General features: G+C 41.9%; 1 long non-coding RNA gene across 9 annotated transcripts in view; it reads right to left on the bottom strand.

Moving 5' to 3' along the window:
* LOC127476888 (uncharacterized) overlaps positions 1 to 21,794 on the bottom strand; it is a 554,098-nt gene that overhangs the window by 297,928 nt on the left and 234,376 nt on the right. For all 9 annotated transcript variants that reach the window (XR_007906755.1, XR_007906754.1, XR_007906757.1 and 6 more), the window contains one exon: positions 225 to 298. This is a non-coding gene — a long non-coding RNA (uncharacterized LOC127476888). The remainder of the gene's footprint in view (positions 1 to 224; positions 299 to 21,794) is intronic.

Here is a 21,794-nt window from a genome sequence, read left to right as displayed (position 1 = left end):
GGAAGTACTGGTGCCGATTTAGAAAGACAGCTGCATCTAATAAAAAACAAATAGCCCTTGGCTCCAGTATTTTCAGTACTTTTACATTTGAAAAGGCTCAATTTCACCAGAAGCCTTTATCTTCTGTCTAGAGCAGCTCTGCTGTGCAGACCACTCATGGTAAAAGGCTGCAATGAAAAATTCTGTGGAGGACACAGATCAATTAGTCAATGGCATTCGCTTACCAGTATTGATTAGGCCATGCATTGTTTCACTTCCCTGTGATTCCTTCTGTCATGAGGAAATGGTTACACCTTTCCTGTAGGGTAGGGGAAAGCAGGAGTCATGAAAATGAAATGACTCTGAGGTTTATAAAAATCCCATCTAACTTGAATGGAAAATGGCCAATGAAATACTCAAAGAGCAAAAGGCAATAAAACAGCTCAGGCTCAGCTCTTTGATCATGCAGCCCTATGGTGAGACCATTTGGCACAGTATCTATCATACAAACTAATGAACAGACCAAGAGCACCCAGGAATGAAACTCTGCCAAAGTACTGGCTTTCAATCATTTTTTAGATAACACTTTATTTTCTCCCTTCAATCTCAATCTCTTACAAATTCATGTAGTCCCAATTTCCATTTCCTGGACTTTTGGTTACCCCCAGTTTTTGATTATCCTTATTCTGTAAACATTTTCCGTCTCCTGATGATAGGTCTGTCATACATAGCCAAGAATACACATAGCTGTTCTGCTAGCACATTCTCCTGATGAATCTGCTGCTCTAGCAGTCCTTAAAATGTCAGCTTTTTCATTACTGCAATATTTTTTACTCCATTAAAAAAACTTACAGCAAACTATTAATTTTTTATGGGTTATCAGTTACAATCCATTTATACCCAGGCAAAGTGCAACAGTTTATAAAATTGTGTGTTGTGTGGTATGTGACTGATGAGATGCTGTAACCTATTAAGCAAAAAATATTTCCCTTAGTCTGCTCTTCTGAAATTATTCTTACAGCTGAGAAAGTCTTATGGTCAGGCCAAAGACTGACTGCCTCCATCTGCATTCCTGCTTGTGTTTATTGCTCTGGCTAAGAAAGCCATCAGCAAGGAGATGCAGCCTGCCAGAAACAGGATAGCTTGTAGTCTGAACACTCCTGCTGAGTTCCCAAGCCAAGGCAGCTGTGAACACACACAGGGACCAGAGGCACTTGCAAGCCCCCAGGGTGACCCACATGCAGTGTCTCTCATACTGCACATCGCTAGTTCACAAACTACATGGATGACAAAAGGAGTTTTTAGATGCAGTCTTACTCTGCTGTACTTTTCATCTTAAAATCTCTCTCACCTGCTTGGAAATCTGTTTTTCACCAGCCCAGTTCTGCAGCTGAACTTATGCACATAGTGTGGTAAGTTCACTGACCACATCACTGCACTAGTCAATCACCACTGCAGTTCTCTGCTCAGGCCTGCCCGTGTCTGCCCTGTTTTCCTGCGCTGCCCTTTCTCATGCCACATTTTCCACGAAGGCCCAGTCCTTCCTGAGAGCACAGCACACTCTCCACCAGCACCCACCTCTCAAAAACAGTCTAATATCTGCCAGCTTCCCCCTAAAGCCCCTTTGTGACCCTCTGCCTGCCCTTCAGGCTCTACATGTTGCCAGTGATGCTTCTCTTTCCCATCTTCCTCCCAGGGGAAGGGTGTCCTGCCAGGTGCCAGCACTGCACCCTTGCTGTCACTGACACAACCCCCTTGGTATCTGAGCAGCCCTGCAGAAGGCAAAGCCAGTGGCTGCTCCTTGGACAGTTCACTTCCCATCTCCTGCCTGCATCTTCTCCCTCCTCTCTTATCCTTTGCCATGTTAAAGAAGCTACAACTTTATGTCCTGCAAAAAAAATGCACCTCTATAAACTAAATGTTTTGAGAGTCAGTGTAGTTAATTCTTTACAGCTGTTCCACTGTAATAAATACCCACTGAGACTTGCAAAAGAGCGACTGGAGTGTGCCAGTGAGAAAGGTGTGTGTGGCATCCGACCACAGAACTGCTCAGAACTGGCAGGATCATTTTCGTACAGGTAATTCTTCTGGAAAGAAGGGTTACGTGCTGGCTTTGGAATGGCAGATATGCAAGGGGGAAATGACAGTTAAATCCCATAGGCAGACTGCGATGCAGAAAAAAAACCCAGGGATTACTTTGAAGTTTCTGATCCAGTGCTGTGGAGTCTTTAAAGTGAATTAAGGGTGTTTTAGAAGGACATAGTGTAGGTCTTATTCCTCAGCTCAGGGAACTCTCAGACAGAAGAAGATGCCCACTCATGCATCTTAGGAACTCATGGGTGCTCCTGGATTTAATACAGGAATGGAAAATATCAAGAAATTTATCAACCTATTTAATGTGGTCAAACCCACATCATGTTGGTTGGAGCCTGCCTTGACTTCTTTTCCGGTCCATTTTTCATATTTTTGGCTATTCTATGTTTTCACAGACCTGTAATTTGAAAAGTAAGGCTGAATTTCAATTCTATAGCAAAAGATCCACACAGAAATATTTCTTCTGGAAAATTCCTTCTGAAGCTGGCCCAGAACAATTCTAGGGCTGTTGGGTAGAGAGGCCTGTCCTTGCTGTCTCTGTCAATGAAATGCAAAATCCAAAGAATGGGTGCCTCTATACAATTGCATCGATAATATTTCCAAATTATTTTTCTTGTTATTAATGTCTTATTAACTGCCACAGTTAGTCATCGCTTCTGAAAGCTACTGCATTACAAATAATCCAAAGCATTCTTAACTAAATGAGAGGAAAAAAGAACAAAGATAGTAAAGTTATTTTGTTTGCTTTGTTTCCCACTCTGTTTCATCAATCATTATTACATATTACCTGTAATTCTGTTGCTCTCACAAAAACCTTTTATTATTGAATTCGGGGATATATTTTAAGAAGTTACTAAGTTTAGAAACCAACAGGTCACCCACATAATTTTTCTAACTTACCCACAGTTCTCTTTTGTTCACACGGAGGGAAAAAAGTAGTAAAAAAATTCAGTAGGTTGCAACTGAAGTCAAGAAGTAACAGCCTGCAGATTTCAATGTCCTACTTGGTCTTCTTTTATTACCCCTTCTTTTAGCCCTTCCAGTCTGGCAGAGGCAGGCCAGTATTCCTCTCAGCACCTCAGGGTGACCTTATGGCCACACAGCAACTGGGGTAGGATCTTGGTTTAAAAACCACATGAGGATGTAATGTGCTCTTTACAATTCCTTCTCTAATTTGCATTGAGGTACAACCACCTTGATTAGAGATGTGAAATGCATTTTAACATGTCCAATAACTAGTTTTCCATAATTTTAGTTTTCACATAATTTTAGAGCATAGATGTTCTTTCCCAGCTACATAAAAAGATGCATATAACACATGGATAGATATACTTAAGAGCACTGTATATATGAGTTACAACATACCTTAAGTATCACTAAAAATAGAACAGAACAGTACAGAAGTTGTTCTGCTTAAGTGTTGTAATGTCTCACAGGAACACTTTAAAGGAGAAAGAAGCACAATATTCACACTTGGTATTCACAGCCTGTTCATTACACATTTCTAGAAATGTGCCCCCTCCCCACCCTTAATTAAAAAGAAAGCTGAAAGAGTAGGAGGAACAAAAATATTCTCAACTTCAATGACAGTATTGGAAAATAATTATTTCCAAACTGCTTATCTGTTAAAAAAAAAAAAAAGCTGGCAAGCTACCAGGATCTTGATTGCTGTAAGCAATTTTATAACTGCTCTATACAGATAAATTTAACAAAGAAATTAATTTCAGTCTCATAATAAGTCTCATCTCATTACCACAATGTCTGTGCTGCAACAGAGCCTTGTGCAAAGAACTGCTGGTGGAGGATTTTGTCTGCAGACGTTAAACAACTGCCTTGAAAAATTCCACCTTAGAACTCTGAGTGACATTAAACATAATTCTTCCTAATTGTGAAATAGGAAGTGAAATACTGTGAAATAAAGCAAAATTCCTCCTGGTTTCACTTGTATTTTGCCCACTGGATTTGAGGAAAGCTACTTGACTGGGACTGTTAACTGGGAACACCACACTGCTGGTACAAGAAGATCCCTAAAGCACCTGGATGAGAACCACATGGTACAGGTGCTGAGGGAGCCCACTGGGGAATGTGCCCTCCCTGGTTTGTTGCTTGTTAACAGAGAGGTTCTCATGATTAGTGGCTGTCCTGGCCACAGTGACCATGAAGAAATCAAGTTTGAAACCTCTGGCAACAGGAAGAAAACTGTCACCAAGACTTCAACCCATCATGGGGTGGGCAGTACAAATTCGGGCTGGGCAATCACCAACTTGTGGAGTTTACACTGGCAATTATATCATGCACAAACACCCAAGTACTTCATGCATGAGCACCATTGTGGGTCCCTTCCAACTGAAGATAGTCTCTGTTTCTAAAAGAAGTGGTCTCCTTCCTTTGTGCCATCCATGCTGCCCTTTACTGGGACTCCTCTTCACCAGGATATTTCTATTATGTCCCTATGTCCTCCAACAAGTCTTTGAAAAAGCTGGAAAACACAACACAACCAAGATCCAAAATTAAAACTTGACAGCAGATACAGCAATAAGATCTGGGTGCTTTGAGCCAATTTATGGCCACTGTGCTTTGCAAAAAAAGGCGCAAAACAATAACAGTGTGTAACAGCCCATAAATCCTGGCACAGCAGCTCTTGTACTTGCAGCTCTCAGATGGCACTGCCTGAGCAACGCTCTTATGAATAGCCTGGTTTTTTTCTTCTACCATTCTTATTGGTGTTCTTGTTACGGCACATCAACCGAGGTATAGAAAAAATGAACACATGATATATCCTGATGAAAATCCTGATACGAGTTTCGGCTTTGCTAGTGCATAACTGGGCAGAATCTCATCTCTGAGAGCCACAACACCATTTTCTGCTCCTCCACGCCCCATCCAACAGACTGCAGAGCCCAGATTTACTGGCCCAGAAGGCATTTCAGTCACAAGGTGCTCCTCACACACTCACTGGTGTACCTGACCATGCAAATCAATATCTCTTCACGGAGCACATGCTGTGAGCAGCAAGAAAACAGAGCATTTTCTTCAATCCAGCACATCATTGCAACTTCAACTACATTTCACCATTTTTTCCCCAATTACAGAATTATTCTCTTCACCAATTTTGCTTCCTTGGCATATACTCATCTACAGCTTTATAGACAGTGCATGCATTTAATACAGCAAATAACTTTTTCTTATTCTTTAATTTTTCCTCAGAAAATGAAGATAAAAATCCTCCCTTAAGTTTTTTTTGGCTATAATTAAATGTGTCTGATTTTTTACTTAAATTTCCTATCTCCTCAAAGAGATTCTTCATTGTTCCTTTCCTTGTTTCCACAGCAACCTTGCCACAACTCTCATTAAGCTTTTTCCTGTTTTCTTCTAATTCTATAAGGAAATCATGACTTTGGGGTTTGTTCTTTGTTTTCTAACAAATGCAGAGATATTTTTATTTATGTCTTCAAACAAAACAAAACAAGGATTCTGGTACAATGGTCATCTCTATCTTGCAGTAATTAGATGATTCTGTAAAATTTCTTTTAAATCAGCAGTACTGTCATCAGTCTGTCATTTCACCAGGTTCCACAACCATCACAAGATTTTGCAGTCCAAAGTGGGGAAGGAATCTTCTCTGGACCCCTTTTAAATAACTCATATGGGTGCATAAACCAACAGGACTGAAGGAAAATATCCATTTAACTTAAAATTTCTCAATAAATAGTAATTAGAACTAGTATCAGTCTCCAGTGATTACTACAACCCAGTTCTCACCTAGGGAGAAATACTGAGGCATCGTAGCTGAAAATTGTGGTGGTAATCCACATAAAGGCTGCTCACCCACACTCAGGGTGTAGGAGATACTATTTCAAAGGAAAAAAGAGACTAAAGCAATGAGCTTTATGCTGTTATTGCCCTGTGTTTCTTCCCTTTCCTTGCTTTTGCTTCCAGTATATTTTATAAAATGCACTAGAAATTACTCTATAGATAGATGCATCTATGCTTAGATGTCTCTATGCTATAGCTGCCAGAAGTGCATCTAAATAATGGAATATCTCGTTTAAAACAACAGAAAAATCATATCAGGTTCTGTGCAACTGCTTCCAGAAGACATGAAAACAGACCTTTCCCCCACGTGAGACTCCCACTGAAGTCAAAGACAAGTCTGTCTGGGAGCTGTTGTAGTTTATAAGTTAACCCAGAGGGACAAGGGTTTATGTTTCTCGTCTAAGCAAAACACAATTGAAGTTCAGGTGTGAATTATTTTCTGAGGCCAACAGATAACAAACAAAACTTCAGTTAGACTTTATTGCAAATGCTATTAGATTTAGCGTTCTGGTTCATACAAATAAATCATACAGACAGGCAGTTTGTGCCCCAACAGTTTCTGTACGTTTTTTACACTTAATGGACTTCACTCTGGTAACAGATGTGGAGAAAGGGACCATCCCTAACACTGTGCATTTACACACTTTGACAACTGGATTTCAGACCTCAGCTGAGTGGGGAAACACAGCTGAGAGGATTAACTTCCAGTTCCAGCCCAGACCTTTGCCAACAGTTTTTCTTCCTCTCCTCCACCAACAGTGAATGCAACGTTCAATATCACTTCCTAATTTATTGGAAAACATATGCCTGAACCTTTTCAAAAGGATTGTCTTTGTGGCCTGCTTTTTTCAGAACAGGTTGTTAATGGGACCTGTTTGGGGTTTTCCTACTGGGTCTGTGACACCTCAAAGTCAAGTCACTCCTCAGTTTCCAGACCTCCTCATGTTTTATGCCACTTTCATCAAGGGGTACATTTGCTATAGCAGCTGTTCCTTCATATTCAGTGGATTTCAAGCTTTTCAAATACTTACTTGTAAAAACAGAACAAACCTTAAGGTAAGGTATTATTTTCACCAGCTTGGAATATAAAAATACCTATTTTAGAAAAACCATCCTCCTACACTATATGGGGAACAGAAGTACAGCTGAATGAGAACTTCTCTTGAAATATTTTTCTTTGCAAATGCACCAACTTATTTCAGCACTTTTCTACTGAGGTCTGACCTTTTAGTAAAGTTATCAATTTGAATAAAAAAAAAAAACTTCTACTGACAAGGACTTCTCAGCTCCAAATTGAGTTTTTAGTCCAAACCAGATAAAAAATTTGGCTGCACCCTTTCAGAGCACATGTTGACTCTCCATGATACAACTGGACCAGGGAAGTGAGAGCTACACCTTACACCAGGTGTGATGGGGACCTGAGGGGAACAGAGAGTTTAGCCTTTGCAGAAGCAGCTGGATGCTTCCAGGCAGAGGTTTAATCAGCTCTGGCTTTCTGGCTGGCAGCAAATGACACATTTTGTCCCTGTGGCCCTTAGAAGTTTCTCTCTTCAGCACCTCTGAGGCTTGGCTGGGTCAGCTCCCTGCTCACCTCAGCAGCTTCTCTGCACGAGCTGCAAATTCTCAGAAGGTTGTTACAAGTCCTGGCTTCCTGAACCTCGTCTGCCTCCCACTCAGTGCACACAGAAAACTTCCCTCCCTTAGCAGAGGCTGTATCCTAAAACATCTCTAGGGGCAGCTCAGTGTTCATTGGAATGACAAGAGGAACATGTGGTTCTACGTCATTTTAAGCACTGGAGCAGGTAAGTGAGACCACCTCACAGAGTAAGGGAAACCACATCTGGCAGCAAATCCTATGCACTGTCTGTTATCACAGAATCACAGAATATCCTGAGTTGGAAGGAACCCATCAGGATCATCGACTCCAACTCCTGGCACTGCACAGTGAAACAGGAGGACAGGCCCAAAAGAGTTAACTAAGAAATTTGGGCCTGCTAACAAGCTACTAACATCCAGAATGATCTGTGCTTGTTCTGTTCTACTTACTGGACCTAAACTTAAGAGAATGGTAAAAGAACATTGTAGTGGTTTGGATCTTGTTTTCCCCCAGAGGCTAAGAAAAGTGGTAGACCCCAAGGGGTGGAAACCCCTGGTAGTTTTGGAGTTCTGTCCAATGGGCGCTCCTGCGAAAATGTCAACATCCCACAAGCTCACCGGAAGAGATGAGTTGTAGTTTGGTTGTTGAGGAGAGGTGGCCATGTTGTAGAGCCACGAGGAAGGGGCTCTGAGCCCCTTGGGCCCTCTGGGCCCTCCCAGCCCCTGGCTGGGGGGGCTGCAGGGACTTGGAACAGCATAAAGCTGGGCTAGGTGCCTGTAGTTATGCCGGGAGATGTTTTCTCCATGGACGCAGAGCAGCAGCCGGCACTGACCAGAGAAACGGTGGCAGAGAGCCAGAGATAAGAACCTGAACCGGGGGAGCAGCAGAAACAACATGCAGCACCAGAGAAGACTCCTGGAAAGAGAGCCGAGGAGAAAGAGAGTCAGCAGCCTGAGAGACAGAGTTCTGGGGGTAAGACTGTACCAGATCCCCTAAAACTCCCTTGAGACCCCTCTTGGAGAAGAGGGACATGGACTCCTATTTTGGAGAAGAGTTTTGGACATGCAGCACCAGAGAGAGAGAGGAGCTAAGAAGCTCAAAAGATGTCCCGGAGCTGGACCGGGACGGCCAGAGGAATGCGGGGGGAGTTGACCTTGGCTCCCCCCCCTTGCACTGCTGCCACGGTGGCAGCCTGAGAGACAGGGCACAGAGGCCCTGCAAGGAGCTGAGTCTCCTGGAGATACCAGACCGTCACGAAGACCCCCCTGTGTCTTCGTGATGTGACGTGGTGATACGACCTTGTCTGGGGTTACGAAGCCCACGGAAGACCCCTCGGTTGGAGGCAATGGGGCCGAGAGAGGCTTGGATACCTCCCTCGTGAGTGCTGGCAGAAAGCCAGCTATCAGCTGCTGCATGTGGAGAAGACAGACAGACTGCTGCCTCAGAAGATGCTGCTGCTTAAGCACTGGAAGGGATCTGTCCTTCTTTCCCTCCTGGACTTTTATTTGGAGGGGAGAAGAGATCTGATCATTGTAAATACATATGTCATGGTAGAGATAGTTTGTGATCGTGTGTATAATGTGATATGGTATTTATTTGTACAGTCATTGTAATATATTCCCTTTCCCCCACTTTGAGTTTGGTGTGTTTTGTCTGGAAAAACCCATCTCACATTAAGTTGAGATGTGTGGGGGGAATAGAGCTAGGGAATTGGATTTTGGGGCTATCTCAAACCATGACAAACATGTAATAGGCCTAGAGGTAATAAATTAAGCTGCAGTAGGATAAGGCAGACATTTGAATAGGAGAAACAGGCCGGGAGCCGAGGCTTTTTCCAAACTTCAGTGAGCGGGTCAAGAACAATAGAAAAGAAGAGAGGTCAAGTTGAGGAAGAAGAGATTAAGCCCCCAGACCATGGAGGAAGGATGGAACTACCACCAAAATTGAGGGCCGAGAGAAGCACTGCCCCAAGCCCTGCCTGAGCTCCACCTATACCCCACTTGTTATTAATATGTATAGATAGATGATGTAATCACTTGAATATGCATTTAATCACGTACGAAAATTGTATAAAAACTGCTGATTTTGTGTGAAGCCCCTGAACAAGTTTTTCCAGCAATACCTGGCTTGCTCCCAGCACTGTCAATAAATACCTTTACTGCTCAAAGATCAAAAGCCTCTGGGCAGTTCATTATTCCGGATTTTTCGGATTCAACAGGACACCCCAAGAACTACACCATGTTCCTGAAAGCACTGTTACACACCTTCTGGAGACACACTGACCCAAGAATGCAGCAGATCAAAGTGCCATGAGCCAAATCAGCTTTACATCAGCACAGTTAGACAATCCCTGACTATGGTGCTCCTGGATAGAATCCCAGTGCAGAGCTGCTGGGATCACTACTTTGCCAAGGAATTCATTCTAGATTTAGTATCTCCTAGAGAGCAGGAGTTGCCCACAATCTTGTTTTCCTCTTTAATGCCACAGCTGGAATTTTGGGTCACTGTTTCATCTTCAAAGTCACAGGGAGTTTGTGCAGTTAGGATTTTTGCTTAGTGAGTCAAAATACTTGTGCAACTTTTCAAAATTTTATAGAAATTATGGGTGGAAGAAATCTGCAGTATCTGACAGAAGTTATTTTCTTTATCTTCATAATAGTAATACCTGTTTAAACACCTTTCATTCTAACTTTAAAACTTATCTGCTCTTGAAAATTGAATTACAATACCTCAACAGAGTTCAGAATAATTCTTATGAAAGCTAACGCTTGTCCATCAAAAATAAGGTACATTTGGACATTTTAGGTTGAATTTCTTGGTAATATCTTTTCTGTAAGCTAATTTTAAAGAATTCTCCTGATTGAATTGTCATTGATGATTTGCCTCAGCCCATGGACTATATTAGAGATAAGCAAACCATTTCTTTCAACTGTAACCTGCAAACTTTGGGACTAATTGTAAAAAGTGTAACTTCCATTGGGAGAGGAAAGCAGACATGTAGGCTGCTAAAGGCAAATCAGGTGCTGAACTTTAACACAATAATTTCCTTACAAGCTGTCAATTTATTCTGATTAAAAATAGTAAACAGGTGCTAATTATGATAGCCCTGTTCAGCCTTCAGGTGAGTGAGTGGCTGGAGAGCTCAGAGCCCTGCTCCTCTCCCTCGGAGGGTGGGTCTGATATGACTCCTGGACCCCAGGGAGTGTGGGCTGCCCTGCACGCGTTTCTGCCCCTCGGCACTCACACCTCCTTTTTGATTCTACACCTCTTTTGGGTTTAGTTACCATGTTAAGGTGGGCCCTTGGCTCTCCAAGATACACACACTGCAAAATTACAGCTGCAGCCAACTCACTGGACTTCTTCAAGGAATTTCTGTGCCCAGGTTTTGGTGTGGGTGTCCTTCTCTTGTCAATGCCATTTGCTTCAAACCATTTCCTGGGAAGTCCCAGTTTTCCAGGTTTACTTAAAGTAGTTTTCACAGGATTGTAAGAAGCTTGGTAATAAACTCTGCAGTTCATCTCAGCCAGTGCTGCCTGAGGAGCTGAGCCTACAAAAGGCTGAGTAATAAAAGGTTTTTTCCAGCTCCATTAGGGCCAGTAGGTTTTTAACTGTTCTTTCAGTGCCTTTTAGGAAACGTTCCAGAAAAAGGCAGGACAATTTTGCCTCTAAATTGTCAGGAACTTATTGATGGGGCAGCATAGTTCTGCTGCAGCACATTTAGGACCACGAGACATTTTTGAAAGACATTACACTCAGAAGATGACACTATAAAGCAGCTTACAGGAACTATGTGTGCAAAAATACACATGCACCTCACCTGGAGATTGAATACAAATAGCTATACACTGTTAACCACCTGCTTCTCCAATTACCACACTTAAACAGCCGAGTGCTCATTGATTCCCACTTAAAAAGTCACTTTTTGAACGTACAAATTTTCAGAATAAGTCCAATTCTTACCACTAACTGCACTGTTAAGGTAAAATAAAGCAAAAATATCTGCTTTTTATGTTGTTTACAAGATGACTCAGTCTGTATGAAGGCAACTTTTGTGAGTCCTACATAAGGCATGTCTGTCTTATAGCTTAAGCTTTTAGTCTTACTTTAAGATCTAGAAACAAGCTTAAGGTTAAATAAATCAGTCTTAAAACCATTACTGTCCTTCACTGGTGCCAGATCACATCAGTACAAAGTGCTTAATTTGCTCTGGCTTTTAGTTATAAATCAATCATTCCAAAAGTTCATGCACATTATTCATGTAACTTTCGTTAGTTAATAATGAAAGACACAGTGACAATTACATCTAAAATAAGAAAGCTTAAACATTCTGAAGCCATCTGATTTCATTATGCAAATGTGATAACATGTTAATAACAACACATACTGTTTCAGTAATATGACTTGACTTTGTACTTAAGTCATTTCAACTTCATTAATTATGTGGAAGGTGGAAGAGTCAGTTTAGGTCACAGTCAGGTAGCACACACATATGGAAATGCACCATAAGGGATTCTTGAATTTAGGTCATAGTCTGGCAGCACACACATATGGAAATACACCATAAGGCACACCTGTGATAACAACAATCAAATAACATTTTCAATAAATGTATTAGTTGCCCTCGTAATTTTCGGCATGAACTGAAGGATGTACTTGTGGCTTTATCATCTGTGCCACTGAACAACACATTTTAAGTCTTTTTAAAATCAGCCAGCCTGGCCCCGCAAGCTCTGCTTGGGGTTGAGCTCCTGCACAAAGGAGCTGGATGGAGATGCTCATCTTCCCTATGATGCCTCACATTTGCTCCATGCCCCCCTCAGTTGTTACACTTTGTGCAGAGAGCACAGTGTGCTAAACACACATCCTGAGACTGATCAGATTTATTCATGAGCAACTCTGCAACTGTCACTGGGCTTCTGACAACTTTATAGGGGCTGCTGCTTAGCTTGCTCAAAGAAATCAGGCAGCTTACGGCTCTGGTTACATCCCAAACATCTGTTGGCATCACAAGGCTTGTCAGGTGCCATGGGGGTGAGCCATGTCCCACCTAGCCAAGCAACAGCACTTTTGCTTAGTGCCTGGCCTTTGGCATGTGCTGATTTGGTAACTTGGCTGAGCAGCTGTGGGCAGGCAGCAGAAATGGGGCAAGAATCCACGTTCAAAAAGGGGAGCATTATGTCACTGCTAAACACAGACCATCCAAGAGCCTGGCACAGCTACACCTCACTCCACCTCACTCCAATCAGCATTTGGAATAAAGGTGAGTTGTGTAAGTGTTGAGAAACAACTGAATAAGGACAAACACAAGAACCTCAAAGTCTGAGGACTGAAGGGGAAATGCTCTCTTTCCAGACGCAGGTTTGTGCTGTGAGGTTAAGGATGACGTTCTGGCTGCACACAACCATTTCTGCTCAGCTGTCCCTTCTTGCTCGAGGCAGGGTAAGTTTCTTAGGGAATGTAAAAGCATATGGATATAGTTTCCTAATGATTTAGCAATTAATCATATGGAAAATTATCAGATATAATTTCCCCCCACAAGAAGAAGGGGAAAATAAACACTAAGCACTGAATTTAACCTTATTTGATTCCCCTGTAATAGCCTCAGATAACATTTTTACCTACAATCAAGACAAGAATTTTGATGCAAGTCTTCTAAAGGCTTCCTTGAAGGAACGTTCTCAGATGAGAAAGGGAAAAACACATTTTGATTTAAGGAAACAGGTTCTCTATTAGCTTGTGTTTACACAACCCCAAAAATAGACATTCAGATCAAAACAGCATCTGAACTTTCACTTAAATAAGCTGCAAAAGCTTTTCATAAGCAAGCGCTGGAACTGAAAAGCATCAATCATTTTTGCAGTGTTACGGTAATTTTTTGGGTTGAAATGCAATAAAAATCTCTTACACTACTGAGAAATATTTTCAATATAGATATAAGATTAAAATGGTAAAATATAGGGATAAATTTGAGTCTTGACTATACACATGCAACCTTGCTGGAGATTGCGTGGATGCAAATCAGCTAAATTTTACCTTCACATTTTTCAAATAATATTTCTGCCATATTTTGAAATTCAAAAAATATGTTGCTATGCGTGGGATATACTCTGTATTCTACATAAATGCAGTCAAAAGCGAGAAACAAAATCAGTTACTTTGATGATCAAAGACTGTACACACTGGTCCTGTAAATTCTGTGTCAGCACAATTAAAACCATAAATCCTGCCTTCCAAAAGGGGAAATATAGAAGAAGGTGGGTGTTTGCTCCATCAAATTAGACACCTGGACAACCTAAAAGCCCAGTGGGGTGATGAACAGTGCAGACGTTGGCTCAGTTGCCTTACAGACAGAGCAGGAGCACACGCACATCTGTGGGGGTGGTGGGTACCTGGACCTCAGGGGTCCCCACTGCAGGGGCACTTCTCCTGTAGCCAGAGTTCATCTCCAGCTCCACCTGACCGAGGAGGGCTCTCAGGTTGTGGGACCCCTCTTAAGGTGAGCTAAGAGTGCACATCTCACACGGAGCCCTCACACCCAGGAACTGAACAAAGGCAGCAGCTCCAGTAGAGGCTCTCAGAAGGCTTTATGTTGGGCTGTAAAAGCCACAAGTTAGTCCTGAAAACAGCACCATAACTAGCATACATTGTTCACACACAACAGCTGCTTCTGGGACCTCAACAACTCATTTGTTATGCTGCACTTTTTAGGAGTGCAATTAAAAACTTATGTCGACTTACAATGAAAAGCACATTTCAGTATCTGCCAGCTTTATTTGTCTTTTCATAATATTCCTCTTACTACAACAATTTTGATGCTACTCAGGAGATTTCCAATTTGCTTCCCATCTTATTTAGCATTTGCACTTTGGTGGAACCTAAAACTCATAGTCAGGATTAGGCCCCATTCCATGAAACACCACATGTGCTAATCCTTTTTTTAAAGCCAGTTATTACTCAGTCTCTGTGGGAGGCAGCCCTTGGCAGGCTTTTCAAGGACAAAGTACTTCCAACACGAAATTTAGAACTGTAACATTGCTGTTTCTTTTTTACATTGTAAGAATTACATGTCATTGCACACTCTGCATAAATTCAATATGCATTCAGCCTTCATAAAACACTTTCCTTTTTTTGCACCAATTACAGATTTACACCATGAGCCAATTCTGACCAGGTTCACCTGACACCAGTGTAAACATCTGTGCCTGTTGAATTTGCCTGTCACCAAACACAGGCAATTAAAGTCGGCAGTAATTTAAGGAGGACAGTGCCTGTTTCGTTTCTGAGCACAGGTGTAATATGAATAGGGCAAGAACTCCCTTCTGACTGAACACAAATCCCAAGGGAAGGCTTTAAGTGCTGCAGCACGAGTGGTTAACAGGGCAGCAGTTGTGCAGAACAACGTGCAGGACTGTCATACGGAGGTGCACCATGAAGAAATCGTGGGCAGTTTTCATTTTGCATTTCCGAGCACATCCTGTTTACCAAGAAACATGCTTGGTTTTGCTTTTCCTGAATTATCTCCTTTCTAGTCACAGCTCAGGAGAAAATATCAGAACGTCACACTGAGCGGTACAAAGCCAACTGGAATTTTTAGTAGGAGGACAAATAGCAGCATCCACTAGGGACAAAGCTGAGCACAGAAAAATCACATTTACCAAAGCTTACAGTCAAGGCATGCCAATGAACACAGCCGTTCTACAACAGCACAAATATTGCTCCATTTGACCAAACTACTTGCTTAAAGATGTAGATCTGATTAAGTCATAACTCACTCAGCATTAAGAAAAAGTATCCCAGGTGTTACCTTTGTTGTACAATAACAGTCCCCCTCTGATGCCAGTCTTACTTATCCAGCTTAGAGCTTCTAATGCAACTCAGTGTTCCAAGGGAACCCAGGTTTACGGTATCACAAATGTTCTTACACATAAAAATGTATTTAATATTGCTATAAAAATCTACTCAGTAACTCTTAGGTTTCCCAGAGAGGATGGTCTCTTTACTATTTATTGTGAAAGAAAAAGAAGTAGGATACATTCTCAACAAAATCTTTCAGGAGTTTGTATAATTTTTTAGTGGGACAGATTTGCAAAGATAAAAAACATTATGAGACTAAGCAAGTGTCCATAAAGTTCTGTCTGCTAAACTATTGTTAGAATTATCACTTGCTTTGGTCATACCACTTAAAATTCTTCGTCTTCCTTCTCTCTTACTCTACATCTCAGAGTGTGAGCTAACACTAACTTCCCCCCAGAGCCAAAGAAACTGGGAATACATATTTAGCAGTAAAAGGACTCAAAGCTAATATCCTTAAAAACTTTTTGAGTAGGTCGAGAAAACTGGTTTAGGCACTCTTTGAGTGCTTTCAAATTTCTGTACCAGTCCCTTGTCTTTTAAAGGCAATGGATTCTTTGCTATTGTTATTTGTGTTAAGTCACATACATCCTGCTCCACGCTGCCCATGCTGCAAACAACTGTGCCACCCCAGGAGAACTTTATTTCAACAACTACTTGACTGAGCCAGTGGAATGAATAGCCAAAGGGACAAGAGAGAACCATTTCACATAAACTCTTAACAACAGAAAAGTAATATTCAAGCAGTTGTACGAACTGTTAGTAAATTTTACATGGCTGGAAAATTCCACAAGATTTACAGCCCTTCCTTTAAGAGAATGGGCATAACTACAGCCTCATGCCCTGTGACCCTTCCAAAATTCATGCCACTAGTAACGCCTATCTTGAGATGTGTTTAATAACGTCACATATGTGCAAACATTTATAGAGAACACACAAAGCTAAATCTACCTTTACACCTCACAAAGGCCCCAAATCACAACCTGGGATATCCAATGCACAGAAGTAGATTTCTGCTCCCATTTTGGTTTAGCACAGTCTCCCTTCTCCCACCTCGTGTGTAGGGCTGGATGGCCTCTTGCTGTCTGCCTGCATTCCCTTGCTGCTCAGTGCTGTGCCTTAGTCTGCTCCCATTTGTTAGGATTCCCTTTGGTGCTTTGGAGCTTGCAAGCTACAGCAACAGCCTGGGGAAACACTTACTAGCATCTGAAAAAAGTCTCCCTTTTGGGAAGGATTTCTCAGCTCCATCAGAGAGGAATCCCTCCTGCTAACAGGTGTTCCTGATGGAGCACAGAAAGCTCACAATTTTTTCTGGCTGTGAACTGCAATCAACCTGACAATTATGTGTTTGCTCATGTCCTTGATAAAAGCTCATTTAGCCACAACATTAAGCTGGTTTCTAACTGCTGCCTTCTTACATGTATTTTTTAATTACACATTAAATTACACTTACCCTTTCCCCCCAACAAAATTCACGCAACAACCAGGTTTCAGAGCTCTTGGTAAGTTTGATAGATCTGTAAAAATAACAGTTGGCAGAAGGGATCTACTTGTTATCTGCTACACCCAGTGAAGGTTACAGAGTCTGGATAGGGTTTTGTAGTGGCAGAGGTGATTATTATTCTACACTGCATGTATCTGCAGTACAGATATCTTCTGCAGGGAAACCACCTCAGGCACAGAACCGGGCACCACTGCCCTCCAACATCGGCAATATTCACCTGTGAGCAGGCACAGCCTTGGCAGCACATGTGCATCCCCCAGGCTGCTCCTGTGGGTGCCACCCAGCCTGCCAGAGACAGCAACTACCCCTGCACAGGGCACAGCTCCAGCACGCTTCCCACAGGCTGCTCCTTGCCAGAACCAGCCAGGAAAGACATCCCTGTGCTTTTCTGGACATAGACATTATTATTATAAGAAATGCTACTGGTGGATGTTACTGGACTTTGGGGGATGTTTTGCAGGCCTCACGAATTGTCCAGGTTTCAGCTGGGATAGAATTAATTTTCTTCTCAGTGTGTACTCAGTGTATAAACTGAGGGAGGAATTACCCAGAAGGGGCTGATTGCTGTTCAGGGATGGGTTGGGCATCAGTCAGCAGGCAGTGAGCAATTGTATTGTGCATCACTTGTTTGTTGGTTGTTTTTTTTCCTTAGGTTTTAGTATTTTTATTACTATTGTTATTACTATTAGTAGCAGTATATATTATATATTATTATTATCATTATCATCATCATAATTAGTATTAATTTCTTTTCAATCACTAAATTAAGTTAATGCTCTTTTCTCAACCCACAAGCGGTTTTTTTCCCTTCCCTGATTCCCCTCCCCATCCCAGGGCCGGGGGGGCAGGAGGGGTAGTGAGTGAGCAGCTGTGTGGTACTTAGTTGCCTGCCAGGGTTAAACCACAACAGTCCTTTTTGGCACCCAGCGTAGGGCTCAAAGGTGTGATAGAACAGCAGATCTGACCAGAGCACGTTAGAATTGATTTGTTCTGAGCATCCACTGCATTGGTTTAATAGTTGCTGGTCCCAGTGTTGATTTATTTGCTCTCCGAGTTGCTGCTCTCAGGGTTGTGTTCTGTTGTTCCTCCCTTGCAGCCCGTGTTCCCCGAGGTGATATTTATCGTCCTTGGGGCCTGTGTAAGGTTATCATTCTGTTGTACTTTGTAGCACTGGCTCTCGATGCGATAGAATCGCTGGTCGTGACAGTAACCCGGTACGTGCACTGAGCACTGCTGTCCCCTCTGGATTTCGGGAGCCATCTATTGGGAACTATCAGTTATTACACACAGAGCCAGCCTATGGGGGAGAGAGACTCTTCCTACACCTTCCTCCCTGGCTGCTTTACGAAATCTTTATTCTCCTGCAGGCTGTAGCAGTAGCACTTGAGAACTTTAAAGATTTTGAATATCCTTTGAATACCCCTGAAACCAATCTGGTCCTTTTGCCTAGGAACCAGCATGTTGCTGAATATGGTTTAGGTCTGGGCTGCTGCCACCATCTCTTTCTTCCTCTTCCCCGTTTCTGAAGCACCTGTGTCTTCCCTCCTGGGACGACTCCTTCAGCTGTCCTTTGCTTCTGAGCTGTCTTTGTTGTCTCTTACTAAATAATGAGAACCTGCAATCACCTCCTCTTTCTTTCTGCCCTCCTGCCATTCCTCGTTTTACTGTCATCTAAAACTTTAGAGGAGGAAGTACTCGAATGACTCCCTGGCAGTGCCACATAAAATTTATTCAGAGTGGGCAGAAAAGTGCATAAAGTGCACTGTAGAGATGCACATGGTAGAAACCATTCCTAGGATGCTAAACCATTATTTAAGCAAAACAGATAGTTCTTGTAGCTCCTTTACCATTGGGATCTTACACTAAGTAAAGAGTTTTAGAAAGAAAGCATTATAAAACCTTCTATGTTTGTGTTAAATGCTGGACTTGAAAGGAAATAAATGTTATAAATGTTATAAAATGTTATAAATGTCATAAAATAATACCCCAAGTTCCAGAGCTCATATGCAAACATCACTCAGTGGTGAGGGTTGTATTGTTCAAATCTGTAAGTTCACTATTCTTGCTGCCTCTCTTGCTGTACTAGCAAATCCTAAGTGTTCATCAGGAAATTATGGAATCTTATGGCTGGAGAAAAAAGCCAGGGCCATGAAGTACTGATGTTTTCCCAGTGAATCCTATATATTTACACTGCTCCTCAAACACAGCTGAGCACTAAGAGCATACAGGCAGTGCTACTTTAGGGAACCTCTGCCAAACACCGTGGTAAAGCCCTAAACTCCTGCTACTTGCAACAGATGAACCTGAATCAAAACATTTCCTCCAAGATCTAATAAAGCTCATATGCCAAGAGTGGACACAAAAAAAGGCAGTAACCAGTGTCATCTCACAAGTTACATCCAACAAAAACATTACAGCAGGTCCCTAGGCCTATGTTCTGTCACCTCAATCCAATGGGAGCATCACCTCACCACAGTTATTCACCACATACTATAGTCAAGCATCAGTTAGCACTCTGCCTTGTCCTATTGACTCAGAAAGTCAAGGGATATAAAACTTCTAGTCCTCAGTGCTCCCCAAAGAACCCTTCAGTTCTTGTTTATGAACTGGCTTTAAACAATGCAGAACTTTTATTGTCATAAATAAGTTTTACTGTCATTTTTACTTGGCTGAAGTCTGGCAATCCACAGGCTGCATTATAATTATGCGGAAGTAGGGGGTTAAAAACTACAGTTCTGGGGTAAAGACACTGCAGGTGTGCAGTTTAATGAGTTTTTAATTGAGTAGTGGGAGAGCATAAAAAGGAAGTGCAGAGGGTGATTACAGGGCTCTTTCAGCGAAGGGAGCAGTGCAAGCACTGAACTCTATAATCAAGAATAAAGAAAAACTAGTACACCTCTAATTTTCTCTGTACTACAGCCTTTGTTATACACATGCTCAGAATGCAAGATTAGAACCTGTACCATCGAGTTAACTGACAAAATTAACCTTTTCTGGGATGCACTTGTTTTAAGGTGAAGATTGCAAAAAATTAGCAAGGACATAAAAAAATAACTTAGATCTGAAAAATACATTACCTGCACTCCTGTTTGCAAATCAGTCAGATTCCTCTCTGGATTCTGCTATTGAATAGACTTCACAGGATAAAACTGTAGAGGGAATGACAAGGAGACACCACATAGAAGGGAAAAGACAACTACTTGGATTTAATATGATCTTGCTCCTCTCTCCAAGAAACAAGCATCACAAAACCCCCAAAAGCCCTTCTGCCTGCTCAGGGAAGCCATCTACCAAGTGCCAGTGCAGCAGTGTCATTCCTTAGGTAGGCACTGCAGCAAAGCTCTCACACACCTCAGTGGGAATGCTCAGGATGTGTAAATACCTTAGGGAAAGACAGTTTTATATGGGCCATGCATTTTAGAAATGCTCAGGAGATATTATATATTGTACCCATCTGCAATCATGGGCAGCTGAGATCTTGTGGACATCGACTTTGCTACCACACAGAAATCTGGGAAGGGATCAGAGCAGCTTCCTCCTTCAGGTGGGCAGAAGAGTCACTGAAAACCCAGTGCAGTATCATTTACCACAACTCTAGACTTTTTTCTCAAAAAAAAAAAAAAAAAAAAAAAGGTGACTAAAGAATGAAAAGTGAAATCAGGCATCTTCCCTAATAGTTCACTGTAATTCAAGTTACCTTAAATGTCTTTTTCTTCCCCCTTCAAATTTAGTATTTAGAACTATGAAATTCCTGTAGAAAACACAATCTGTCTTGACTTCTGAGGAAATAATAAATTTTTATATAGAGAGGCTTCTTTACTATCACCTCAGTGTTATGAGAAAACTCTTCTATTTGTATAGCTACACAAAGCTCTTGTGATCATTTTGTACACCACATGGGCTTTTTTTTTTAGATCTAAGGATTTTTCAAATTCTTTTCCATCAGGCTTTGAGGCTTCAGAGTGTTGTTGTTGTCACAAAGCCACGGCAGCCTTGAATTCACCAAGGTGCTGCAGTTATTGATTTTTTTCCCCACTATTATGGTTGCTGTTTCCACATCAGCTTCTGACTCTGGGAGGTGACAGAAGGAAGAAGGATGATAAGACTAATAACTACTGAGGCCCTTTGGAACCATTATCATTTTCTATTGCAATTTCCCTTATAACTTACAGTACAGAATACCATCCATTAATTCCTGCATCAGGCTTATAATTCCAGTCTCATTGCAAGAATCCAGTGTGTTCCCTCCAAGAACCAGAGAACACAGCTGTGTAATGACATGAAGCCCTATGTAGAGCCCACTTATATCAAACTAGAGTCTCTCAGAACACTAATGGAGTTTGCTTAGAGGCAATAAATTAGGAGGCAACTTCAGCTCTAATCAGACAGACCTAGAGAAGTTCATGTAAATGCACTCACCAAGCTCCCCTTGGCCATCCCTAAAAGCTGGGAGCAGGGATGGCCATGCTGCCAGCGCTTTACAGGTGAGTAACTCCTTAGTAGCTGTGTAACATGCAGGCAAAAAACATACTAAAACTCAGTGGCACAAGGCACGGAGCTAGAAAGACACCTCATCCAAGTGTTGTCATTGAGCTGCTTTACATTACTGCACACAGAACCCAGATGCAAATAAAGAATTTGCTTAACATAAGCAGTAAGTGCTGTGCTGTAGTCACCAAAGCATAAAGGTTAACTGGAAGTCAACAGATTAATTTAGGAAGAAAGGGATTGTTTGTTTCTAATAATTTAGGTTTGGTAGCTGCCAACTGGCCTGGCATTATCCAAATGCCAAGTCTTTAGCAGCTCTTATTTCTCCTTTTTCCTATGCTACTGCACACTCAACTAAGTAATTCTAATCCACAATCCTGCAAGTTCACTTATCTACATCTCCGAAGCACAAACATTTAAACAAAGGTTTTACTCTGATGTTGAAGAACCGGGTGCAGGAGTTCC

This window comes from Manacus candei, unplaced genomic scaffold (genome assembly GCF_025592945.1).
Source record: "Manacus candei isolate 608988 ecotype Guabito, Panama unplaced genomic scaffold, ASM2559294v1 h1tg000050l, whole genome shotgun sequence".
NCBI lineage: Eukaryota > Metazoa > Chordata > Aves > Passeriformes > Pipridae > Manacus > Manacus candei.
The sequence above is the reverse complement of the archived record's forward strand: the minus strand, read 5'-3'. Positions and strand labels throughout refer to the sequence as shown.